The sequence below is a fragment of the Kogia breviceps genome, chromosome 15 (genome assembly GCF_026419965.1).
Source record: "Kogia breviceps isolate mKogBre1 chromosome 15, mKogBre1 haplotype 1, whole genome shotgun sequence".
Lineage (NCBI taxonomy): Eukaryota > Metazoa > Chordata > Mammalia > Artiodactyla > Physeteridae > Kogia > Kogia breviceps.
Genome location: NC_081324.1, coordinates 19,413,356 through 19,439,247, shown reverse-complemented (window position 1 = coordinate 19,439,247; position 25,892 = coordinate 19,413,356). Strand labels below are relative to the sequence as shown.

Below are 25,892 nucleotides of genomic sequence, written 5' to 3'. Positions count from 1 at the left end.
AACTTAAAAGAACATGAAGTCGTGGCTGGTTTTGAGATCTGTATATTAATTAACAAATACATAACCTGCATTTGAATTTTCTAAGTAAATGAAGGATTTAAATGTTGGAAATTCTTCTTGTTTCTAATGAACATATTTGCATCAAGTGATAACAGGGGCATAACTTTCCCTCTTTCAACAGAGTCCAAGCAGTATGGTCAGAATTCATCAAGACATTAAATAAGAGTGAAGGCATAGCCAAAAACCATTTTCCAGCTCTAATTAGCAGGTTTTATGATTCACTGAGTTGGCCCAACTACCGTTCACCTAGTTCCCAACTAAAACAAAATACTGCTGGCATGGCATGGCAGGAAACCGAGTGACACTTTCAAGTATATGCAGTATAAATAAAGATTTTTTTGCTTTTTTTTTTTTACCTGCCACTTGGAATGACTCCAGAGGAATCTTACAGTGCATAGTTCAAACTGAAAAGACAAGAGTTAATTACCTGAAAGGCAAGAGAAAACAAGGAAAGGTAAGTTTTGTACCAAGGGAAATTATTTCAGAAGATAGTGTCTGGCATTTTTAAAATTTTCTGCTGGTTGTTACATTAGCCATAAGTAAGTGGCTGATATTAAGTGTTTAGGATTAAGGGGTGGAGAGATGCTTATTTGATTTAACATCCTAAAAAATAGAAAACACAGTACTAGGAGTAGAAAGAAAACCACATTTAGGTTTCAGAGTCCTAAGATACCACTCAACATGACAAACAGTGGGGTTTTTTAACTTAATTCTGGCTACAAAACACCAGAATGCTCAAGCCCAAGTTCCCAAAGTGTGGCAGCCGCAAACCTCAGGCGACTTGCCTACATTGCTCACCCTAAGCTCGGGAAACAGGCTCGTGCCCACATCGCCAAGGGTCTCAGGCTCTGCGGCCCAAAGTCCCAGGCCAAGGTTCAAAGCAAGGCCAAGCCAACTGCAGCTGTGGCTCCAGCTCCGGCTCCAGCTCAGGCTCAGGCTCCCAAAGATGCCCAGGCCCTCACAAAGGCTCCAGAGTAGAGGCCTTTGTGAGGACAGAATGTCTTGATGAATTCCGCCAGTGTGAGGACAGGACCGGCGTGACCCCTGGGCTGCATGGGGCTGGTATCCTCCTGTGCTATCTGTACAAAGAAACCTGAGGCAGGATCTGTCAAAAACAAAAACAGAAAACAAAAAACCACCGGAATGCTAGGACACGTGATCCAGAGAAATAAGGGCTGACAATGGCTGCTGTTCACAAGAAGTGGAGGAGTAGTAACTGAATAAATCGGAAAACACATCTTGCCAGGAGATTTCGTGCTGTTAAGTGGCTTTCCCAATGTCTCACATATGTCTCAGATGTAGCAGAGCTAGGGCTAGACCCCAGTCCTCCTGACTCCCAAGTTTAGAGCTTTGTCTGCTTAGCTGCTTTCAAACTGCCCCATTGTCTCTGGTTTTCTCACCCTTGAACTTGTTCCTACTTCAGAGTGGAAAAAGCTCCTTTGCTTCTACCCCCATCCCCACCCCAGCACCTGTCTTTGGCTAATTCCTATTTATCCCTTAGGTCTCACCTTAGACATCACTTCCCCCAAGGAGCCTTTTCTGACCTCCCCTAACCCTCCTCTCCTGCACCCCCTTGGGTTGTGTGCTGGATGCCACACTATCCTTAGGTATTTCCCCCATCCATTTATTGTACTTTATTGTAATTTGTTATTTGTCTTTCTTCCCCTACCAGCCTAGAAGGCCATTCTTCATGTCCACCATTGCATCCCCAGTACCTATGACTGGGCTTGCCTGGAATATGGGAGAGGTTATTAGATACTTGATGAATAAATCAAATTAATGCTTTTTTTTTTTTTTTTTTTTTTTTTTTTTTTTTTTTTTTGCGGTACGCGGGCCCCTCACTGTTGTGGCCTCTCCGGTTGCGGAGCACAGGCTCCGGACGCGCAGGCTCAGCGGCCATGGCTCACGGGCCCAGCCGCTCCGCGGCACGTGGGATCTTCCCGGACCGGGGCACGAACACGCGTCCCCTGCATCGGCAGGCGGACTCTCAACCACTGCGCCACCAGGGAAGCCCAAATTTAAAAACTGTGCACTCTTAAAATAATGGGCAGCATATTGTATTCTCAATGGAAGTATATAATCACACGGATTATGTGAAATCAGAGTATTAACAGCTGTTCTTATCTTAGAAAATGTGAATAGGTTTCCATGTCCCAAGAGTTATTTAACAATAAATTTGACTTAATTAAAAATGAGGCTTGGGTTTCCCTGGTTTCCCTGGTTCGCAGTGGTTGAGAGTCCGCCTGCCGATGCAGGGGACACGGGTTCGTGCCCCGTTCCGGGAGGATCCCACGTGCCGCGGAGAGGCTGGGCCCGTGAGCCATGGCCGCTGAGCCTGTGCGTCCAAAAAAAGCTTAAATTTATTTTACAAACATGCTTAATTATAAAATAATTATAAGATTTAGGGTAGTCGCTCCTACATGAATTGAAAGTAACTATTCATCGATTCCTCAAAAATTTTGAGGAATATATATCATAAAATAATCACAAAATAAGAGTCTACTTCTAAACAACCATTCCTAAATTGGTATATTTATCTACATTTGTTTCTCCTCTTTGACTTCAAATAACTTGACTCCTCCTAATAGTCTGAAATTATATGCACACATATATTTCAATGTCTTTTTGTTTATTTTGGAATCTTTTACAAAGTTCTCAGAGTATTTTTTGTTTTTGTTTGTTTTTGAGTTGCTAATTTCTGCCTTACCCCTAATCTGTGGTACTTTTTAGCATAGCTTAAAAAAACTAAGAGCAAGCCCATGATTTGGCCTTTTGATTCCATTCTGAAATACTTTCAGATTTTATATCCCAACCTTTCAACCACCTCGACGCCCCAACAAGTTAATCACAACTGTACAGACAATCTTGAGTCCTCATATTGCTTATCTCCAAGCATCTATTATTAATGTCACATATTCTTCTACACAGCCTGGAAGTCTGTCCTCTGAGACGGAAGGTGGGAACAGCAGTGATCCAGCAGCTGTCTGTCACCATGTGTGGCAGACACGTTGGTTAGTCTAATGCAACACCCACCACCGATCTCCCTTGCCTGCCTCTATTATAAAGACTAAAAAAATATAAGTACTAGCTATCCCAGTGTAGTTTAAATGAGAACAGGGAAGAACTGGCAGTGGTTCTGAGAAAGTCTTTACTTCTCTATTAAAGCAAAACAAAAACATGATCAGCACTACCCTTGTCCCTTTGTCCCTGCCTTAAACATGGACGTGATTTCTGAAGCCTTGACAGCCACTTGCAACTGTGAAGCAAAGAACAGAAAGATAAACGGCAGACATCCTAAGAACAGTGGAGCCAGAGGATGAAGCCTGAATGGCCTTATTGAGCAGTTGACCAAATCTTGCAAACTCTTTATCACCAGACCTTTGTGTTATTTGAGAAACTAGACCATGTTTGGATAAAACCACTTTTGGGTTTTTGGATAACTGAAGTAGAGAGCATTCTTTACTGAGATACGGTTCCTAACTTCAATGAAGTGTGTGTATCTTGCTGGAAATTGGGCAGCTCCCAAGCTTATGATCGCTAGGTAAGAGATTGCAAAGGGTAAGAGAGAGAGTCAGGGAGAAAGGAAGAGAGAAAGCAAAGGAGAGTGGTTGGTAGGCTTTGCCCCTAACAGTAGCAGACCAAGAAAGGCCTCCCTTTCATACTCTGATAGAAGGAAAAGCATTCCAAGAGATTCCCCACTACTTTGGCTCTAATTTTTATCCCCTTGCTTCACACAATGACAGGTCCAGCTCCAGAGAGTATCTGGAGTTCAAGTTGTCTTTGAACTTGATCATTTCATTGCAACTGTCATCTGAGCCCTGAGTAGAGTAATAAGTATGGGGAGGGGGAGCCTAGTCAGTGTTTCTACAGCTGAAAATTCCATTTCAAGAAAATCTTTTGTTTAAAAAAAAAATCCCTAATGTAAGAATAAACACCTGGTGTCTTGAGTCCCGCCGCCTTATTTCACTGCCCAAGAGTGATCTAGTTGGTAACAGTGCTATTTTGGATGACATTGACTAATGACAAAGGGAGGGACAGATGCCAACTTAATATGTGAACAATGAGGCTGTGCCATATGAAAGCCAAATAACTTCAGGACACATCGAATAAAAAGTTTTGCTCTCTTTCGATCAGAGAAAAGCGGTGGGAAAGCTTGTTACTTGACGAATACAGTGGTGTTCATAGGCCAAAACCCAAACTATCTGACTAGTGGCAATCGGTGCCATGTTCACTTGAAGTCATTAATTTGGCTTCAGGGAGGGGGAACGGGCTTTGGAGGGTTTCCCTCATCCACAATAGTAAACTGAGTTAATTTGATAATTTTACTTATATTTAACTTATAAATTTGTTCATTTTTAATTACATAAGAACCATAAGCATAATGAGGTTAAAACAAGTTTCATAATTTTACATATTTAAGTAACATCAGAACAATAATTTAACTCAACACAGGGAGGGGAGGGTCCTCAAGAATTTTTTCCTTATAAAAGAAATATGTGTATTTCTCAAGGTTAAGGAAAAGGGCCCTAATTTGCAGTCTCCTGGTCATATCCTTTCTTCCTAAGCAAAGAGATTTCTGAGAAATTGATATTCGTCTCTGGTGACCCCCTACTTCTTGAAATTCTTTCCTTCCTTGACTTATGAGACATCATACTCTTCTGTTCCCATTCTATCACTTTCCACTTGCCTGTGGTATAGCTTCTTTCTTGAATAGTTCCTTAGATAACGGTATTCTTCGAGGTCCTTCTTTAGGTGACTTGTCTTCTCATTCTACATGCTCTCCCTTGGCAATGTCACCTACTCACCAGATTTAGCCACAGGAGCTGACCCCTGCCCTCTGATGCCGACATGGCTTAGGCAGCAATGGCAAGATCATCCCACTATAGGTACCGGATAACAGTTTTCCAGGTGAAAAGGGAATCACACTCATTGGCTTCTGGTGAGGCCTTGAGGGGCCCAAAGCCTGGAACCCCTCTATCGCTCTTGAGTAGTGAATCTAATAAAGAAATAAGAAAAGGAATAAGAAAGATGATGTCCAAAATAACTCCTTTCTCACTGAGAAAAGCTTGGCCAGAGGACAGAGCATAGTGTGACAGCTGAATGGGCTTGACACTGAACCCCAAAATTTAATAGACTAACCTGCCTGGTTAGGACTAGACTATATATGGGCTCTCCCTCCACCCCAAGGGGCCTGGTTTTTAATTTTAGTCTTTATAACCTGGCCAAGAACAATCAAGAACAAATGGGCTGTACAGGCATCAAAATGCCAGAGAGGAAGAGAAGAGAGAAAGTGTCTGAGCTACAAAGATTCTGCTTTTTCCCACATTCACTGTTTATCTCTTCAGGGAATTGGGGCAAGAGACCAGGAGTGTTTAGGAAAAACAAAACAAAGCAAAAACAGCTGTCTCTTTAAAAACAAGAGTAGAAAAGAGACATTCCCTTCTAGTAGCAATATCATTTGTGAGCACTGAAAATTGTCCCTTTAAAAGTTTTTAAATCATATGTTAAAGTTTCTTTTTTCTAAGAAGTTTGGAAAATATTCAAATGATTTAACCCTAGACTTAGAATAATAATAAGATCTGAGTGGTCTAATAACATAGAAGGACAAGATCCTGCTATAATAAATATTACGGTAAAGTGAAGCAAGTTGTGATATTTCACTGGGTTGTATATTGCAGGGGTGGGAGGAACACAGGAGAAGTCAGTAACGTGACTGGAAAGCAATATAATTTTATTCGGGTCTAGTTTTTGCCTAACCTTGCTTTATCATGGAACCGATAAGGGAATAATCTCTGAACGTATTTTGAAATGTAAGTCTCCTGTGACCATCATGAGAATGTGAATTTTCTTTGCCAGAGAAACATTATTTTAGAGTATAAGCTATTTAATCATTCAAGATACACTTGAATAAGAGGGGAGGGTTGCAGGCACAACTTTTTGCATGTCCCCTACTGAGATCATTGGGTTGTAGAAATAAAAGAGATAATAGGATGTCAAATTTTAATATTTCTTTCACTCATTGGTACTTTGGTGTTGACCTTGTCTTCATAACCCAAGGCAGCTCATGACAAATGTCACTGTTACCCCCACAGAAGCAGCACGATGCCCAGACTACAGACTTCTTTTCCTTGACCTAATGTTTTATCATCACCAGATTCCTCAGCACAACAGCCTGTACTTAACTCACTCCCAAATATTTCCTTCACTATTATTTAGATCAGACAACCCCCATTCTTAGGTTCTTAGGGTACCTACTCACTGCATCTCACTCAGATCAAGTCCTCCAACTGATACATTTCAAATGCTTCACCAAGCTGGCCTAAGCACCTTTACTTGGTTTTCTCTTATCCTGTTTCTTCCACTCTTTATATAAGATGGATTTTTCTCAGAGGATGTTATTTAACTCTTCAGCACTTACCCCCAGGTCTTTTTCTTGGGACATAAATGCCCTGCTTTCTGTGTATTGTACTATTTCTTTATTTATTGAAGACATTCTTAAAAATCTCTCCTGTCCATGTACATAGAGCTTCCAAACAACTTTCTCATGTTTTACTCACTATTGTGGGCATTCTAGGATCCCCAGACATTTGAGGAAAACTTTACATGGAAAAATATAGTAAAAAACAGTAGCAAAAAATAATTTTGGAAGAAACAGAGCAATGAGAAGAACTGAATAAACTTAAAAAAAATTCTAATTGATATACTCAGAGATTAACATATTCAGAAGATGTTTCAGGATGAACAAGGTGATATTAAAAAGAAACAATCAAAGAATAAGAAAGAGCTCTTAGAAATGTAACTAAGATAGCAAAATTTAAAAATCAATAGAAGTATTAGAAAATTAAGAAAATCCCCCAGAAAAAAGATTGAAAAAAACCTAGGAATTCCAATATCTGACCAATAAAAGTATCAGAAATAAAGAATAGAAAAAACAAAGAGGAGTAAATTATCAAAAAAAAAAAAATTTAAGGAATATTCTAGGGCATGAGTCTCCAGATTGATAGGCCCACTGAGACCCCAGCATAATGAAGAAAAACAGAAATTCTCCCCTAGATATAGCATCATGAGATTTCAGAACATCATAGTTAAAGGAGAGATCCTGAACTTCCAGAGAGAAAAAAATTCACATACGAAGCACTGGCGAAAACACCACCATTGAACTCTGGAGAATTCACATACAAAGAGCTGGCAGTAAGAATACCACTGAACTTCTCAACAACACTTAAAGCTACAAGGCAAAGAAACGATGCCTTAATTTTTTTTTAAAAAAGTTATTTTTAAACGAGAATTTTACACTCCATCAACATCAGAACTGCAAGGTAGGTCTCAAAAGTATATCTTCTAAGGGGTCTTTCCCAGGAGGCTGCTAAAAGATGTTCTTTACCAAATCATGGGGGTGAGACAAGATTGAGGAAGACGGGGGGATCCAGGAAAGGGCGATTCCAATAACACCAGAGAGAGGCAAAGGAATGCCCAGGGTGATGGGGAAAAGAGCTCCTAAGAGATGTGCAGTAGGCCCAGGGAGCAATATTTGGGCAAAAACGACAAAGGTTATATGAGGCAAATTTCTAGGAAAAAAAAAAAAAAAGAGGACCATTTATCTATGCTGATGCCTATGCAGAAAATTATAGTAGAAAGCTCTTGGAGGGACTTCCCTGGTGGCGCAGTGGTTAAGAATCCACCTACCAATGCAGGAGACACAGGTTTGAGCCCTGGTCTGCGAAGATCCCACATGCCACGGAGCAACTAAGCCTGTGCACCACAACTTCTGAGCCTGCGCTCTAGAGCCCCCGAGCCACAACTACTGAGCCCGTGTGCCACAACTACTGAAGTCCATGCGCCTAGAGCTGGTGCTCCACAACAAGAGAAGCCACTGCAATGAGAAGCCCGCGCACTGCAACGAAGAGTAGCCCCCGCTCACACAACTAGAGAAAACCCTGCGGGCAGCAATGAAGACCCGATGCAGCCAAAAATTTAATTAATTAATTAATTAATTAATTAAAAAAGAAAGCTCTTGGGGACTGCAGGGAAGAAAATCAATGATAATTACATAGAACACTAAGAAAATTTTTAAAAGAGGTAATCATTAACTTCAGGGGAAAAAAATGAAATATAATCATGGTCATAATATTGTGATATTATGTAATAAGTAATAATATTTGAGTGATTTAACCAAATATTGAGAAGGTGAATGTACACTAGAGAAAGCAGCTAGTAAAGCAGAAATGTGTTGCCTCTGGAGGATGGGACAGAGGATGAGAGAGATGGGGCAGAGTATTGCATATTTTCTTTATATACTTCTTAGTATTATTCTTCTTAGTATTATTTAACTTTTTGAACTATGTGCATGTATGACTTTGGTAAAATATAACAATTTTAAAAATTGTAATGTGACTCCCTTTTGGTACCTTCGCTCACCACCTCACGAATATGAAGATAATTACCATTTTTTCCTGGGTGTTTATTTACACACCAGTCCTTGTGCTGGATACTTCCCGTGCATTATATTTAATCTCCACAACACCGTGCAAAGTAAATAGCATTATCTCCAGTTTACACATGCGGAAACTAAGGCATTGAGCAGTTAAATTACCCATCAGAATTTACCTAACTGGTAAATAATAAAGCTAGAGTGTAGCCATCTGGTTTCAAAACCTAGGCTCTTTGAATTACATATTGTGGTGAAATACAGCTTTACCTTTGATTATAGATAATTTTAATTTTTGTACATGTGGCACGTGTTACATAAAGCCCTGCATGGCTTTTATGTAGGGGGCGAGGGATCAGTGTTGTCTGTTATGCTGTCACTCCTTAAGCTGACATTTTCAGCAAGCAGCATACTTTTCTTTCTCAGGTTTCTAGTGTATCATTTTTGATAAATCTTCATATTGTTTCTTCTTTAGCTGATTTGAGTTTCAGAGATTGCTCTCAGCTCTAACTCTGAGCTTAAAGAAATTTTTAGCACTGAACGATAGACCTGGACTGTTCACTGTGTTCATCTGTAAGTCGGATTGCTTGGTGCAGGGAGAAGAAAAGTGTTAGTTGAAGAAGTGGGATGTGTCTAGAAAGTCAAGAGTTTCTGTAGGGTCACTGACTACAGAGCCAAATATTATTATATAGTAGCAGCCTCAGAAGCAAGAGAGAGCAAAGCTTGCTCTCTTGATGAGGATTATATGCTCATTCCCTTCCCTTATTCATCTCCATCTATTCATCAGGAAGTAATTATTCCAATATAGGGGTTTCGTGACAGTAAAAATGTATGAAAATATTAATGTCAAAAAGTTCAGTAGGAAATATTTTTCTTTAAAAGATGTGAAACACAGGGCTTTGCTGGTGGCGCAGTGGTTGAGAATCCGCCTGCCGATGCAGGGGACACGGGTTCGTGTCCCAGTCCGGGAAGATCCCACATGCCGCGGAGCGGCTGGCCCTGTGAACCACGGCCACTGAGCCTGCGCGTCCGGAGCCTGTGCTCCGCAACGGGAGAGGCCACAACGGTGAGAGGCCCGCGTACCACACACACACACACACACACACACACACACACACACACACACACACACAAAAAGATGTGAAACACAAAAATGTTTACAAACTTTTCTAAACATGTAACTTGTCTACAGTAATTATATAGGAGAAAGATTTTTAGAATCTTAGTTAACAATAAAAAGAAGATAGGGTTATAAATTGATTTTTTTTAGTATCTAAACTTAAGTCAGAAAGAAATGGTTTTCCAGTTGTATACTTTTTATTGTTTACACTAAAGTAACATTTGAACATCCATGGTGGATTTGCTATTAGCCCCTACAACTTATAGAATACTGTAATTAACTGATTCTAAAAAATAAATAGCACTGGAGGATGCATAAGGAAAAAAAATCCCAAACTAAATTACATTTTGGAGAGAAATGGAGAATTAATGGAAGCCTGAAAATATGAGAAGAGAAATTTGTACATTTTAGCAAACACCTCCTGCAAATTTTTCAGTCTATGATTATACAAATCATGACCTAATCACAAAGGGGGAAAAAATTAAACAATTAGTGAAACCACAAAACAGAAAAATGATAAATTATGCAGTTTTTAAAATAAATAGAAAAGTATATGGTTGCCATATAGATGAGAGGTAGTTTTATTTAACATCGTGTTATATTTGGAAAAAATAAACCAAAGCCTTTTAAAAACAGTGCTCCATGAGAAGTACTTTAGGGGATGCCCAAACGCATCATTTCTTAAAAGTCCAAGTATGTAGTTTTTTGTGTACCTTTTATTTTAAAACAATCTCAAACTTACAAAAAAATTTAAAGAACATCTTTTTCCTGACCATTTGAAGCTAAATTGCTAACATGATGTCTTATAACCCCAAGTACTTTAATGTGTAATTCTTACAAAGGACATTCTCCTCCAAAACAATAGCAGTAAAACCATTCAATCAATCGAAATTAACATTTATATATATCATAATCCTCAGACCCCATTCAAGTTCCTCCAGTTGTCCTAACAATATTCTTTATAGCAAAAGAATCTTGTCCAGAATCATAACAGTGCATTTGGTTGTCATGTTTTTTTTTTTTTTTTTTTTTTTTTTTTTGCGGGCCTCTCACTGTGGTGGCCTCTCCCGTTGCAGAGCACAGGCTCCGGACGCGCAGGCCTAGCGGCCATGGCTCACGGGCTTAGTTGCTCCGCGGCATGTGGGATCTTCCCGGACCAGGGTACGAACCCGTGTCTCCTGCATCGGCAGGCGGATTCTCAACCACTGCGCCACCAGGGAAGCCCTGTCATGTCTTTTTAGTCTCCTTCAATTGTGGAACAATTCTTCAGTCTTTCGTTGACTTTCATGACCTTGAAGCTTTCGGAGATTACAGGTTGGTTATTTTGTAGAACGTCCTTCAGTTTGGGTTTGCCTGATGTTTCCTTGTGATGAAATGCAGGTGATGTGCAACTTTGGCAGGGACACCACAGAAGCGATGCTGTGTTCTCATTACATCCTATCAGCAGGCACAGGATTTCTATTTGTCTCATTACTGGTCGTGTTAACTTTGATCACCTGATGGTGGTGTCTAGCAAGCTCCTCCACTGTAAGGTTACATTTTTTACTTTTGTAATTTGTATGTATTTTAGTATATAGGCTAAAAAGGTTTTAATCATGGTAAAACACACTAGAATATGTTATAAATCAACTTTTAACACCTTGGAGGCCATTTCAAGTTGCTGGCTTAACTCACGTTTGCATAGAGCCTAGCTTGTTGCTTACTGTCTTTCTCAGGTTTTTACAATATAATTTTGAGTGATTCTTTATAGCATTTTCTCTTTCGCTGAGCTGAGTTTTCTGAGCTAATCTGAAATCACTCTCAGCTATATCTCTGAGCTTAAAGAATTTTTAACATTGAATGACAGCCCTGAAGTTCTCACAGTATTTATTTGCCTGGGAATAAAGCATCTGTATTCATTTTTCTATTGCAGGATAACAAATTACCACAAATTTCGCCTTTTAAAACAACACATATTTATTATCACACAGTTTCCGCGGATCAGGAGTCTGAGCATGGTTTTCCGGGGCCTCTGATTTTGAGAATATTCCAGGCGTTGACTGGGGCCAGGGTCTCAACCTGAAGGCCAGTGTTGGCTCAAGCCCACGTGCTTGTTGGCAGTGTTCATTCCTTGCAGCCATAGTACTCACAGTGGCCTATTTCTTCAGGACCCACAGAAGGCTCTCTGGCTTCTGCATCTAATCTCAGGCCCCTCTTTGAAAGGGCTCACCTGGTTAAGTCAGGCTACAAGGATAATCTCCCTTTTGATCAGCTCAGTGTAAACTAATCAGGCACATTAATTACACCTTTGCGAAACCTCTTCACCTTTGCCATCCAGGTTAGAGGCTTGGGCCTCTTGCACTGCTTCCCTGGCGACTGAGTTTGTCACTCGCTTCTGACTCAGCTTTGTCTTTTCTCAATCTTAATTTAAGTTTTTGCCAGTCTGAACACAAAACTGTACAAGTAAAGACACTGTTACAGCCTGTGTGCACCATTGTGAAATATCAGGCGAGGCTCGGGCACATCTGCTTTATGTGTGCTTACCATGAAGTTGTGCAATGAGAGTAAATGCACAGCCCCTGGGGTTGTGATCATTTCCTGTTAAGTGATTTTAACACTTATTGTAAATTTTTTGTGCTTTTTGCCTACCTTTTTTTTTGGTAAGGAATGAAATCAGTTGTTAGATATTATTGGGAATTCCACTCAGGGGCAAACCTTTATTAACATCCTCTTAAGCTTCTGGAACAGTTTAATTGAAGAGTTTTCCAGGAGCGCTGATAACAAAATACCACTTGAAATTCCTTAGCTGTATGAATCTGGAATTTCAGAAAACTTGGCAATCCCAACAAAATATAGAAATGGATGCTGAGGTAGATGAATTAGCAACGATCATCCAAGCCAGCGTTTTATTCTCTAGTTACATTATACTCGATAAGAATTTAAAATGTAACCTTATAAAATAAACATGACTTATGGTCATAAGTTTCTGCTTTTATCTACAGCAGGGGCAGTGATTGAGGTGGGTGTTCTGAGTGAGGTTTTGCTTGATTAAAGAGTCTATTGCTTTAAAAAGATTTGAAAGCCACAGAAGAGTTTGAACAAGATAGTATTGGGAAGACTGGATCTTCAGCTAGCAAATAAATCTAGGAAATTCAGGAGCTTAATCAAGTTAATAATTTAATTCAATTCTTTCTTGAATAGGACAAATGGAGCTTTTATATAATTTGATCATTTGTATATCCACCCAGTCTGATTACAGGACTACTGACATCACCTCCTCTAGCTAAGGTTTGTTGAACCTGATCAAGACCCTGTTCATTCTCTGCTACAGAGATATACAATAGCCTTTCTTTTGTCACTGAGTAAGCCTTAAATCTGAATAAGTAAGTCTCCTACCACTAAGATCTGACTAGACGCATTTTACCAGACAAGGTCAGTTCTTTCAACTGTCAGCTGTAGTTTTAGTTAAATGTAGGCTGCCTAAAATCCATGATGCAACTTTCCAAACACAGTGTATTCCTTGGTCTGTGCCTCCTATGGGACAAAGACTTCCTCTTCTGGACTGGGGTCAGGAAAGAGCTAAATCTGAATGTCCTAAAGTGTTAGGTTTCTCAGGGGTTTTCCCCCCGAATCTTACTGAGGTACAATTGAAATGTACCAAACCACACACATCTAGAGAGTACAATTTGATCCATCTTAACATATGCACACCACAGACAACATAATGAACCCTGCCAAATCTTTTTGTTTTAAACATCTTTATTGGAGTATAATTGCTTTACAATGGTGTGTTAGTTTCTGCTTTATAACAGAGTGAATCAGCTATACATATACATATATCCATATCTCTTCCCTCTTGCATCTCCCTCCCACCCTCCCTATCCCACCCCTCTAGGTGGTCACAAAGCACCGAGCTGATCTCCTTGTGCTATGCAGCTGCTTCCCACTAGCTATCTATTTTACATTTGCTAATGTATATAAGTCCATGCCACTGTCTCACTTCGTCCCAGCTCACCCATCCCCCTCCCCGTGTCCTCAAGTCCATTCTCTATGTCTGCGTCTTTATTCCTGTCCTGCCCCTAGATTCTTCAGAACCATTTTTTTCTAGATTCCATATATATATGTTAGCATACGGTATTTGTTTTTCTCTTTCTGACTTACTTCACTCTGTATGACAGACTCTAGATCCATCCACCTCACTACAAATACCTCAATTTCATTTCTTTTTATGGATGAGTAATATTCCATTGTATATATGTGTCACATCTTCTTTATCCATTCATCTGTCGATGGACACTTAGGTTGCTTCCATGTCCTGGCTATTATAAATAGAGCTGCAATGAACATTGTGGTACATGACTCTTTTTGAATTACGGTTTTCTCAGGGTATATATGCCCAGTAGTGGGATTGCTGGGTCGTATGGTAGTTCTATTTGTAGTTTTTTAAGGAACCTCCATACTGTTCTCCATAGTGGCTGTATCCATTTACATTCCCACCAACAATGCAAGAGGGTGCCCTTTTCTCCACACCCTCTCCAGCATTTATTGTTGGTAGATTTTTTGATGATGGCCATTCTGATATCCATTCACTATTGATGGACATTTGGGTTGTTTCCAATTTTGGACTATTACAAATAAACCTGATATGAACTTTCACATGCAGGTCTTTATGTGGGCATATGTTTTCATTTTTCTAGGGTATACAGCTAGGAATGGAATTGGCATATGGTAGGTGTTATGTTTAACTTTTTAAGAAACTGCTACATTGCTTTCCAAAGTCACTGCACCATTTTGCATTCCCATGAAAAATGTATGAGCGTTCTAGTCGCTCTACAGCCTCATCCACACTTGGTACAGTTTTTAGAAGATTAGTCTTTCTAATGGGTGTGTAGTGGTCTTAAGTTACATTTCCCCAATGACTAATGATGTTAGGAATCTTTTTGTGTGAAGTGTTATCTTTTGCCCATTTTCTTACTGGGTTGTCCAATGTGTTTTTGAGTGTGTCTGGGAAAGATTTGCCATTCAAATAATCCATTTCCTCAGGTTGGACATTTTGGCTCAGAAAATGATAAGCTAAGCACTTTGATCTCTACCAAACTTGAGGGGACCTATACTTTCCTCTCTGTATAATAAGAATCTGTTCTGGACTGCTTGATCTGATCACCTAGTATGTTAGATGTCCCCTATCTCTATAGTTATATCTTTCCTGCCAGGGCATGTGCTGCTTGTTACAATTTGGTGCCCTCTTTATTTCACATACCTTGTGGTAGATATTAGTATTGGAGACATGAGCACTAGAATTAATGTAGGGACTGTTGAAAGCCTCGTTGCAATCAATGTAGAATGGACAAAGTTTTTGTGTGTGTGTTTTTGTTTCTATGGTTATCCTTCTAGGGAGAGAATGTCAACTTAAACAGAAAATGTTCTCTAACTGTATCAATTAGTAAATGAGATTTTTTTTTTTTTTTTTCCGGTACACGGGCCTCTCACTGTTGTGGCCTCTCCCGTTGCAGAGCACAGGCCCCGGATGCGCAGGCTCAGCGGCCATGGCTCACGGGCCCAGACGCTCTGCGGCACGTGGGATCTTCCCGGACCGGGGCACGAACCCGTGTCCCCTGCATCGGCAGGCGGACTCTCAACCACTGCGCCACCAGGGAAGCCCTAGGGGATACTTTTTAAATAACTCATATTTACCCTTAGACTTAGAATTATCTATTTAAAACAAGAGAGGCAAATTGAACAATCTCTCGTTGCTCTCTCTCATGCTCAGGGTAGATTCTTTGGACTCTATAGACGGTGACATATCTCCTTACTCTAAATCTTGAATAGCTGTTTCTGAGCTGAGTTGTGTGCATACTTAGACTTTGAAATCTGTACTACCTGATAAAATACAGATAAAAACGATGGAATCCCATGCAAAATAAGAGCGGTGATCTATTTTTCACACTGTTGCAGATGCGTGTATGGGGGATGGTTTGTTAAAGATTTGCTCTTAACATTTTAATAATGAAGAGGACTTCTGCTCTGCTCTCCCGGAGGCGGTGTATTTACTTTCCTTCTCTCTTTTACTCACTTCATTCTCTCTTTTGTCTTCCCCAAGGCAAGAACAGTTATTTATTTAATTAGTGGGGAGAGCCTGACAATCCTAAAGCCAGGTGGGCTCAGCCTTTAGAATCCTTCCTGGACCGCCTCCCCCGAGGCATTGTGGGTTCACTGTGCTTCCAGGTTCTAATCAGTAAGTTGGCAGGTGTGTTTAGCCTCCTGCAGGCCCTGACAGGCCTCTGTTCTCTGAGAACCAGCTTCTTACCCTGTTCCTGGGTGGAAAAATCAGCGCAGCTGTTCACATTTGGTTCTTTATCTTCAATTCATGGTGGGTAGGGCAATATGGGGGGAAGGGGAGGGGCCTCAGAAAAAAGCTTTTTACTTCAAACCTAGTTTTACTGCTAATAAAATTTTGAATCAAAATGTCTTCCATCTCCTTGGGGCTGTGTGTGAGTTAGCAGAATCTGGAGGGGATTTGAACTATGGCCTTTGAGATTCAAAAAAAGACCTTGCATTGACTTATGTGAATGTGCGGTTCCATTCTGTTCCCTTCATGGAAGTATGGCCCAGTTCAGAGGTTCATGGCCAGCTCTGTTTTTTGCCTCACCCTCTCTAACATACCTTCAAAACCAGACTCCCTCCTCTCTCGCCTAATGCTTGAATATCGAGATACCTTGTAAAAAGTCTGGGTGTTACCCAAGCATTTGCTGAGACTTGCAAAAAACAAAGGAAAGCATAAGAAAAAAAAAAAGTAAATTTTAAGGTAGAGAGGGATGATTCGAAAGCATTAAATAGTTATAGTCTAATAACATGCTGTTAACTTGTGTATCTACCTCAGCAATTTTTCCTGAATAATGGATAAAGGTGACTCAGGAAGAGGGTGACTTACTGGAGCAGATATTTAATGCCAACAAATCTGGTATCTTTCTAAAGCAGATGCCTTCTGCTTTTATTTACTGAGTTAAAAACACGTATCACATTTTTATGATGTGCATTTTTCTCCTCACACTGTTTATTTTTTGTGTTTAGAATCATAACCACGGTGGTTTTGCCAACCACAGTACTTTTTAGGAATTTATAAACCTCCATAATTGATAAAGGATTGCCATACTGCTTTTATATTGGGGGAGGGGAGGGAGTTGTTAAATTAAAAAAAGAAACCTTAAATGACCTGGTTGAAAATCATGGGCTTTCAAATTCTATTACTTTTTGAAATTTCCCTCAGATCTCAAAAAACAGATTAATAACAACCTACAACTGACTTTATCCTTCTCAGGTTTAAACTCCCATGATTAGTGAGTCAGAGGCACTATCTGGATGAGGCTATCTGAGAACTCAGTGATTTTCAATCTTATTATAAACGTACTATCTGTAAAAATATGTGTAAAATCTTGGGTCTTAGCATTCAAACCTTCGCTGAGAATGGTAGAATAACTCTGATGTGCGAGATTTTAGAAGCCCGAGCCTGACAGAAATTTTGGAGGCCTTTTTCAGCTCTAACATCCTAAGATAATTGCTCTGAACTTTGCAGACTGCAGCCTTTTCTCTTGAAACCTAGGAATAACTCCTCACATATTTCACTGGAATAAAAAGTTTGATTTAAATAGGGTACACAGTGAAGACTGTTGCTATCAAAACAGTTCAAAAATCTTCTTAGATTTGTGAGCTTCAAACTTTGTCTCCCTTTATACCTTATTAAAAATTCTATCAGTGGGATTGTTTGAACGGACACAGAATAGATTCAACGCAATGTCCAGGAGGATATTCTTCTAACACTCAGCACTATAAACAAATGAATCTGTTGCCTGTTCTATCTAAAAAGCATGCTAGTAGCCTCTTCAATAATTGTGTCTCAATTTTTAGAACAATATTGAATTGAGCTTTAGGCAGAATAGGCCACTGTTAACCTGTTATACTGTGTTTGCATGCTTGTAATAAAATCAGTTGACAAATGAGGATTACTGACAGCTCATATTGGACATTTATTGACCTTGAACTGAGGGCTAATCTGTTCAAGCTTTACATAGATCCTATCTGTTGATGCTTTTACAAAGCCTGAACCTCAGTGAGCAAGAATGATTTCTTAACAGATACTACAAATAATGTCAAATAAAATTCTGTCACCTATAATCCTTGTGCCTTTTCTTTAAATTGTCTCTTTCTCAACTTGTGTTTTTTTTTAATACTCTGCACAATTAGCGCTTTAAAATTTTTTAGCACTTGGGATGGTGTTCTTTACAACCTCAAAGCATAAGCTTGAGCAAGCTGAGAGGTAGACTCTGTCTAGGAAGATAGTTTGATGAGATTAAAAACCACTGGTTTAGGAATTAAGAAGCCTGGCTCTGCCAAACAGCTCAATGACTGTGAACAAGTTATTTAATCTTTCCGATCGTTCATTTCCTCATCTGTAAAATGACCCAGTCATTTTAGTCTCTATGATCCTTTCCAATTCAGAATATTTCAATATATACTGTTTTTAAATGCCCTGGCCTTTCTCATAAAGCCCTTTCACGTACACGTCATTTCATCCTCAAAAGAATCATTAAATTCGATAAGGCTGGTCTTTGCAGAACAGTTAGAGAAGGTGGGTAACATTTTAACTGTGGTAACGAAGATTGTGGGAAATTAGGTGATTGGCAAAGATTACCTATCTGATAAATGGCAGAACTGGAACAAGAACTCTGGTCTTTTGACTCCAGTGAACGCCTGGGTAGGCCACAAAAAGATGCAAGAGAAAGCATGACTGTTTGGAATCATTAATTGTGTGCATGAATTTCTACTCCTGGTGATACACCCTTGAGCTACCTAACCAAACTAAACTCAAAAGTAAGTAACAGAAATAAAAGTAACAAAATGACCAGTGCTTTACTGTGATATGAATATGGGGTAATTATGAGGGATTGAAAGATAACAGCTGAGCTCTGGGCTGCAATGTGGAGCAACGTTATAATTCAGTATGGCCACTCCTTACCAGAAATGTAGAGATAAGGTACAGGCGGTAGGGGAACAAAGTCATGAGGAAACACAAGGAAGTGGGAAATTCTCACAACTTAGCTAGGTAAAGTAGGAGAACACATAGACTAAAAATATTTGAAAAACAATGGCACACGAAAATCACAAGTATGTATCATGTTGGAATGAACTAAGACTAGGAAAGGATGTAAACTTGGTTAGATTGCAATAAAAAAATGATTGTGACTGCAAAATCATATGCCAAAATGTGATAGGATTTGGGAAATGCACACTGAAAAACTAAGGGGTAAAGGGAATGACGTATGGACCCTACTCCCAAATAGTTCAGAAAAAAAATGTATGGGTGTAGATCGAACCAGAAAACTTTCTTCTTTCTATTGCTCTCTGACACAGTTATTCCTGTGGGTGGAATAAAACTCCACCCAGTTCCATGAGGATATGGGAGATAGGCAAAGGTTATAGACGGAAGGTATTAGCGATGTTTATGTCGTGGTACGTGGCCCCATTCTTGAGAGGGATAGGCTAAACTCCTGTCTTGCTCAAGGTTTCCCTGAAGATCAACTGAGCTAATGAAGGAAAAGGTACTTTGTAATGACAATGGAATAATAAAAGTGAAAGCGTTCCTGAACTGTGGCAATATAACTGTAATGTATACACAGTTGTTACTATTAAGCTAAAAGAAAGCCAAGGTTAGCATTGGAAAATTAATCATCAGATTGGTAGACTTGTTTTTTTGATACTATAAACGCATAATCCTGATAGACACAAATCCACCACTCTTTTCTCTTCCCAATGACTCATGAAGCATATTAGTTTGCCAGGGTTGCTGTAACAAAGCATCACAAACTGGGTGGCTTACACAACAGAAATGTAATCTCTCACAGTTCTTAAAGTTGGAAGCCCACAATCAAAGTGTCAGCAGGGTTAGTTCCTTCTGTGAGGGAAGGATCTGTTCTAGGCCTTTCTCCTTGACTTGTGGATGCCTGTTTTCTGCTATGTCTCTTCACCTAGTATTTTTCTACAAGTGTCTGTGCTCAAATTCCCTCTTCTTATAAGGACACCAGCCATATTGGACTAAGGTCCACTCTAGTGACATCATTTTAACTTGATCACTTCTGTAAAGACCTACTCTCCAAATAAGGCCACATCTGAGGTACTGGGGATTTGGACTTCAACACATGAATTTTGGAGCAAAACAATTCAACCCATAACATGAAGAATGGTTTCTTTTGTGAATGTAGGTCCTTTTCTTAAAGACCGAATTCTTTGATGATCCAATGGGTTCAGTGAGAGAGATGGTTCTCCTTTCTTTACTTTCTTAGTTTCAAGGCATCTCTCATTTCCACTGCTGAATCTGTCTCACTGAAATGGGGAAGAAGAGATAGGCTTGCCCTCCACAATAGTGCAAAGGATTGGCAGTGAATTCAAAGACCTACCAGATGGTATTCCAGGCATACCCAATGGGGTGTTCCAGTCTTTCATTATACAGATCTTTCCCCAAGAATTTAGTAATAATAGGTGAGGATCCACCTTACTACTTTCTGCAAGAATGTACAAAAAATATTTTTATAATGAACACATCAGTGACAGAACACTTACAAATACCAGATATCAATACGTTCTGTCGGAGAGCACACTTTTTAAGACACATGAGAAGGGGCTTCCCTGGTGGCGCAGTGGTTGAGAGTCTGCCTGCCGATGCAGAGCACAGGGGTTCGTGCCGCGGTCCGGGAAGATCCCACATGCCGCAGAGTGGCTGGGCCCATGAGCCATGGCCGCTGGGCCTGTGCGTCCGGAGCCTGTGCTCTGCAATGGGAGAGGCCACAATGGTGAGAGACCCGCGTACAGCAAAAAAAAAAAAAGACACATGAGGCATTGAAAAAGCCTTTTTTGTGTTTGTGGCCAGAATATCTATAAATCTGAGAATTATCCTATTCATTTATTTTTAACCATTAAACTAATTTTTTTTGCTGTTTTAATAAAAGCATTTCAGCTAGAATATTCATTGCAGCAGCCAGCCTTTTCCATTGTTCCCTGAGTACACCCCCAAAGTTTAAAATCTAGTCCTCATTTTCATTTGTCATGTACTAACACGTGCTCTACACCTTAACTGCAGGCAATTACTGAAAATGTCTTTGATTCAGTAAGACAAGTTGTACCTAATTCTCTTCTGACTCTGCATAGTTCAAGGATAAACTCTGGAAGTAAAAGGGAAAAAGAAAGGAAACCCCCAGTCCTTTTTATGAAACCTTCCCTCAATTTTTATTCAAACAGTGACCAGTTGACTTCTCCTGCTACCAACAATTGCTAAATAGTGGTGAAAGCTGTGTAAGAAACTATCAGTGAAGCACACGTGAGAAGCTCTGAAATAATCCCTAGAAAAGACTGGAAAATGTGCTGTAGGCTTCGTGTGCAGCAGTGTGTGAGAGTAGAGGCCTGAAACTGAAATCCTCAGTTACCTTCTGCAGTATCCCGATGTCCAGCCCATGCACTTGTTTATTTTTGAATGGCTTTCCACTGTATAAGAGCTGAAAGTGTACCTGATGGGCTTAAACCAACAGTAAGCAATGGTGGTGACAATCACTGAACCCCAGCTGAGTTGAATTACTGGTACACCCAATAGAATGAGAAGGAAAGAATCTAGCACTTCCTGAACCCTTACGTGGTGACGAGGTCAGCACTTGGCCAACTTTAATGTGTGTACGAATCACCCAGGGCATCTTCTTAACAAACATATTCAGATTCAGCAGGTCTGGGGCAGGGCCTGAGATTCTGCATTTTTAACAAATTTTCGGTGACTACTAGCTTCTGGTCCCCAGACCACAGTTTGTGTAGCAAAAGCCTAGATCCTTCCTATTTAATACAATAAATTTGAGAGATTGATATTATTATTTTTTTAAAAGCAGACATTGAAGGAGAGATTAGAAAATTCATAAATGAGGAAAACTGTAATTTGACTTATAACAAAGTTCCTATTCTTTCCAGTACTCTAATAGCATCCAGTAAGAGCAACAAATGCTTTATTTTATTTTTAAAAGTTTGTGTCTCAAGTATGCCTGATCACCTGTAACATTTGTCTAAATTTCCGATTCTCAGGCCCCACCCCAATCTATGAAGTTGAAGTTGCTAGATGGCATGCCTAGGAAACAGTATTTTAAACTGTTACCTAGTTGATTCTTGTGATCAGGAAAGTTTAGGAAACAATGATCACCTAGGTGATGCTGTAGTTTTGGAACTGAAGTGAAGAACTCTTGGTGTTCTAGCTTTATTCAAGAGTTTGAGCAGAACATTATCTGCTCAGAACCTTTAACGCATTTCAACTTCACTGCGAAGGTCTGCTGGGGCACCGGAATGAAACTTGTCCGTTTCATGACGTAAAGGATATGTTTAAACCTGTATCTTATAACAGGGTGCTAAAGTATAGTATCTAATTATGTCACTCTTAACTGTAAGGTGAAAACAACAACAGCCACAAAGTTTTCTTTCCCTCTTTATCAGGTAAATGATCTTTGCTACCAATCCAGTTACAATCGGTATTCTAGAATAGAAGCTCATCGGAATAATTTTTCCCATGTCCAAACTACATAATTAACTTTTTTAGTAGAAACTCTCAATGTGATTAAAGTAAGGTTGGTTATTTACCTCTGCTTTGAAAAGTTTACTTTGCACCAAGGAGATTACCCATAAATTTTTCACTATAGTGCTGAACATGAAATGAAGGGCCAAAGTAGACTTTTTAAAGTACACATTAAGTTACTTCTTTTAGATCACTGATATTTTTTCTGGCTTTTAAAAAACACGCTTAATGTACTGCAATACTATATGTGATTAAAAGGCACTTTAGGGGGCTTCCCTGGTGGCGCAGTGGTTGAGAGTCCGCCTGCCGATGCAGGGGACACGGGTTCGTGCCCTGGTCCGGGAAGATCCCACGTGCCGCGGAGCGGCTGGGCCCGTGAGCCATGGCCGCTAAGCCTGTGCTTCCGGAGCCTGTGCTCCGCAACGGGAGAGGCCACAACAGTGAGAGGCCCGCGTACCGGAAAAAAAAAAAAAAAAAAGGCACTTTAGGATCTTGGTATAGTTAACGTACTTAAATATAATTTATTAGCTTGATACATTCGGTTATTAATGGAACCTAATAATAACTGGAAGACCTTTAATTTTCTTATATATTTCTATATTTTTAAGAAAATCTAATTATATATGACCAATTTTCAAATGAAATATCACATTTCCTTTTAAAATTAACAGGATATTTCAAAAATGTCAAGACTTGTATACTGAAATCTCACTATGACACAGTTCACTAAGGGTGGAATTTGCTGCAGGGAAGTTCAACTAATATAGTTCAACTAATATAAATATTAGTCATTTGGAGATGCTCAACTTGAATTTCAAACCTAGATTCAGCCAGTTAAGTAGCTTTTCTGAGCCTCCATTTCCTCATCTATAAAGTAGGGACATTTCCTTGCTGAGTTATGTATTAGACTAGAGGTAGACAAACGGGCAAGCATGTGGTAGGTGATGAATGAATGGTAATAATAAAACAGGGCACCATTGCTGAACTGCTGAAAGGACTTCTTTTTACTCATTACCACTTTTATAGTAATCTCAGAGAATGAATTCCATCATCAGTCGTTTAGCAAAGTTCCTGCGTATGTACTTCCTCCATTGGATTACAGTGAAGTCACATGATATCTACATTTTACTTATTCAAATTCAACTACATGCACTTGACATGAAAGAGAACACATGGAAAGAGGGGCTAAATCCCCCAATTTATAATTACCTAGGCAATTCAGCCCAATATTCCACTCAATGAGCATAAATATTCTGGTGTAAATGTAAGATGAGAAATGTGACTCTTTCTCTCCATTGGTCTTGCTTCCATTGGTTCATGCCACTCAAAGCATGAACACTTCACTGTCCAAAGTATAACTCTAGGATCTTGACATATACATTTCTGTACAAAATATTCCTAAAGTGCAGGCCAACAGCTGCACTTTATCTGCTGCTAACTGGAGAAAGAATGCTTTCTGTTTCAAAGCTGGAGGGAAAACTGGCTCTATTGGAACTATTGAGAAATACTGTGTCTCTCTTTGAAGTAACAACTTCCTGAGGAGTTTTCCAATGCAATGGTTAAAAATCTCTTATTTTGAAATAATTTTAGACACAGAAGTTACAAAAATAGTTCAGAAAGTTATTGTCTATCCTTCACCCAGTTTCTCTGTGTTATCGACTTTCATCACCATAGTCTAATTATCAAAAGCAGGAGATAAAAGCCTCATACTACTGAAAATGGACACTTGTTCATGGTGTCCATAAATTGTTAATGTGGCTACATTGAGAACACAGGTTTTGCTTCCATCACTGTAATTTTATTGCAGTGGTGACAATGAGACCTGCAACATTTTTGGGTTTTTTTTTTTTTTTTTTTTGGCTAGGCTCATGAGTAAAAATTGGATATAACAAGGCTTTTCAGTACTAGAAAAGATGAAGGAATAAATAGGAACGTACTCGCTATATTTAACTTCTAGAGTCCTAAAGTAAATCGCTCAAGGAAATTGGATCCCAAAGATTACAGGTGGGGAATTTTGAAGTGTGTCCATATTCCCCTGGAGATCAAAGAAGCCCAACTAAAAGAATTGTGGGCTGACTCACATGACAGCTTCCTTTTTGAAAGGGCTATTTTATCTTGAAGATTATTAGTTTGGAGGAACTAAGGTGATTGGCAGTGGAAAGAATCAGAACATGTGAAATTCCTTAAAAACTTATTGACTTAATTTTGTCTGTGTTACACACAATTTTTAAAAAATACCCTTTACATTTTGTGCGGAAAAAAAAAATCAGGAGATAAACGTGTATAAAACTCTTAACCAAACTACAAAGCTTATTCGAATTTTGCCACATTTTCTCCAATGTCCCTTTTCTGTCCCAGAATCTGATCCATGCTCCTACCTTTCATTTATTTGTTCCATTTTCTTAGTCTCCTCCAAACTGTGACGATTCCTCGTTTTTCTTATCTTTCATGACTTTCATCTGACTCCAGGAAGATAAAAGTAAATCAAGTCATTTTTAAGAATGTCTGAAGTAGGTATCGATTTCTTAGCTAAAAAATCCTGTGTAAATCCCAAACCAGGATATTTTCTACAGAGGATTATTTATCAGTTTGTCATTACACAAGTGAATGTACCAGGTGCCATTTACTGGAATGAATATAACTACCTGAGAGACAACAAAAGTAACAAACTGTTCTTGCTTTTGGATAGTGACTATTTTAGAGTTGGAGCCGTTTCAGGCACTGGTGAAAGAATCTGTTGATGGTTCTCCATTTCTAACCCCTCAGATGGATTGGAGATTCAGCAATTTTGACTTCAGGTGCTCATTACCCTTGATTTCTCAATGATCTTTCCGGGGCTTCCCTGCTGGCACAGTGGATAAGAATCTGCTTGCCAATGCAGGGGACATGGGTTCAATCCCTGGTCTGGGAAGATCCCACATGCCGTGGAGCAACTAAACCCGCGAGCCACAACTACTGAGCCCATGTGTGCGCCTAGAGCCCGTGCTCTGCAACAAGAGAAGCCACCGCAATGAAAAGCCTGTGCACCGCAATGAAGAGTAGCCCCCGCTGGTTGCAGCTAGAGGAAAGACCGCACGCAGCAACGGAGACCCAACGCAGCCAAAAATAAATAAATTCATTTAAAAAATAATCTTGCTGGCTTTATTTAAAAGAAAAGTGAGGTAAAATGTATAGATAAGTAAGAATCATCTCATGCAGAAACTTTCTAAGCAGTGATCATTTTAACAGCAGTAATTATCTGTTTGGGGCCAGTATATGCAAAAATATCCTTCAATTATAACCATTAAATGGGCATGAGAGCATCTTTTAGGGAATTTAAAGTATGGTAACAGAAATGGAAAATAATGGTTGAGACCTCAGAGGTTTAAAAATTTTGTAAACAGAATTCAAAGGATAGTAGTCATTGATCTATATATATATATTAACTAATAAAAAGATAGATTTTTCATTGCACTTTTGAATATCAGTAGCAACATATAAGATTTTTTTCCTCAACCTTAGTTAGGTATAATTGCAAATAAAAGCTGTATATACTTCGGTTGTAAAACGTGATAATTTAATAAACACGCATGTAAAAACCACAATCAAGTTAATTAACACATCTATCACCTCACAGAGTTACGTTTCTGTGTGTGTGTGTGTGTGTGTGTGTGTGTGGTGTGAGTCTGGAGGACTTTCTGTTTTCAGTTTTTTGATCTTTTATGTCTAAGATT

The 25,892-nt window shown here is 39.4% G+C and overlaps 1 non-coding gene across 1 annotated transcript; it reads left to right on the top strand.

The window, feature by feature from the left end:
• The first annotated feature begins 23,879 nt into the window (after positions 1–23,879).
• Positions 23,880–24,012, top strand: LOC131743011 (small nucleolar RNA SNORA1). The gene has a single exon (XR_009331671.1). It is a non-coding gene; the product is annotated as a small nucleolar RNA SNORA1 (small nucleolar RNA).
• Positions 24,013–25,892: the final 1,880 nt, after the last annotated feature.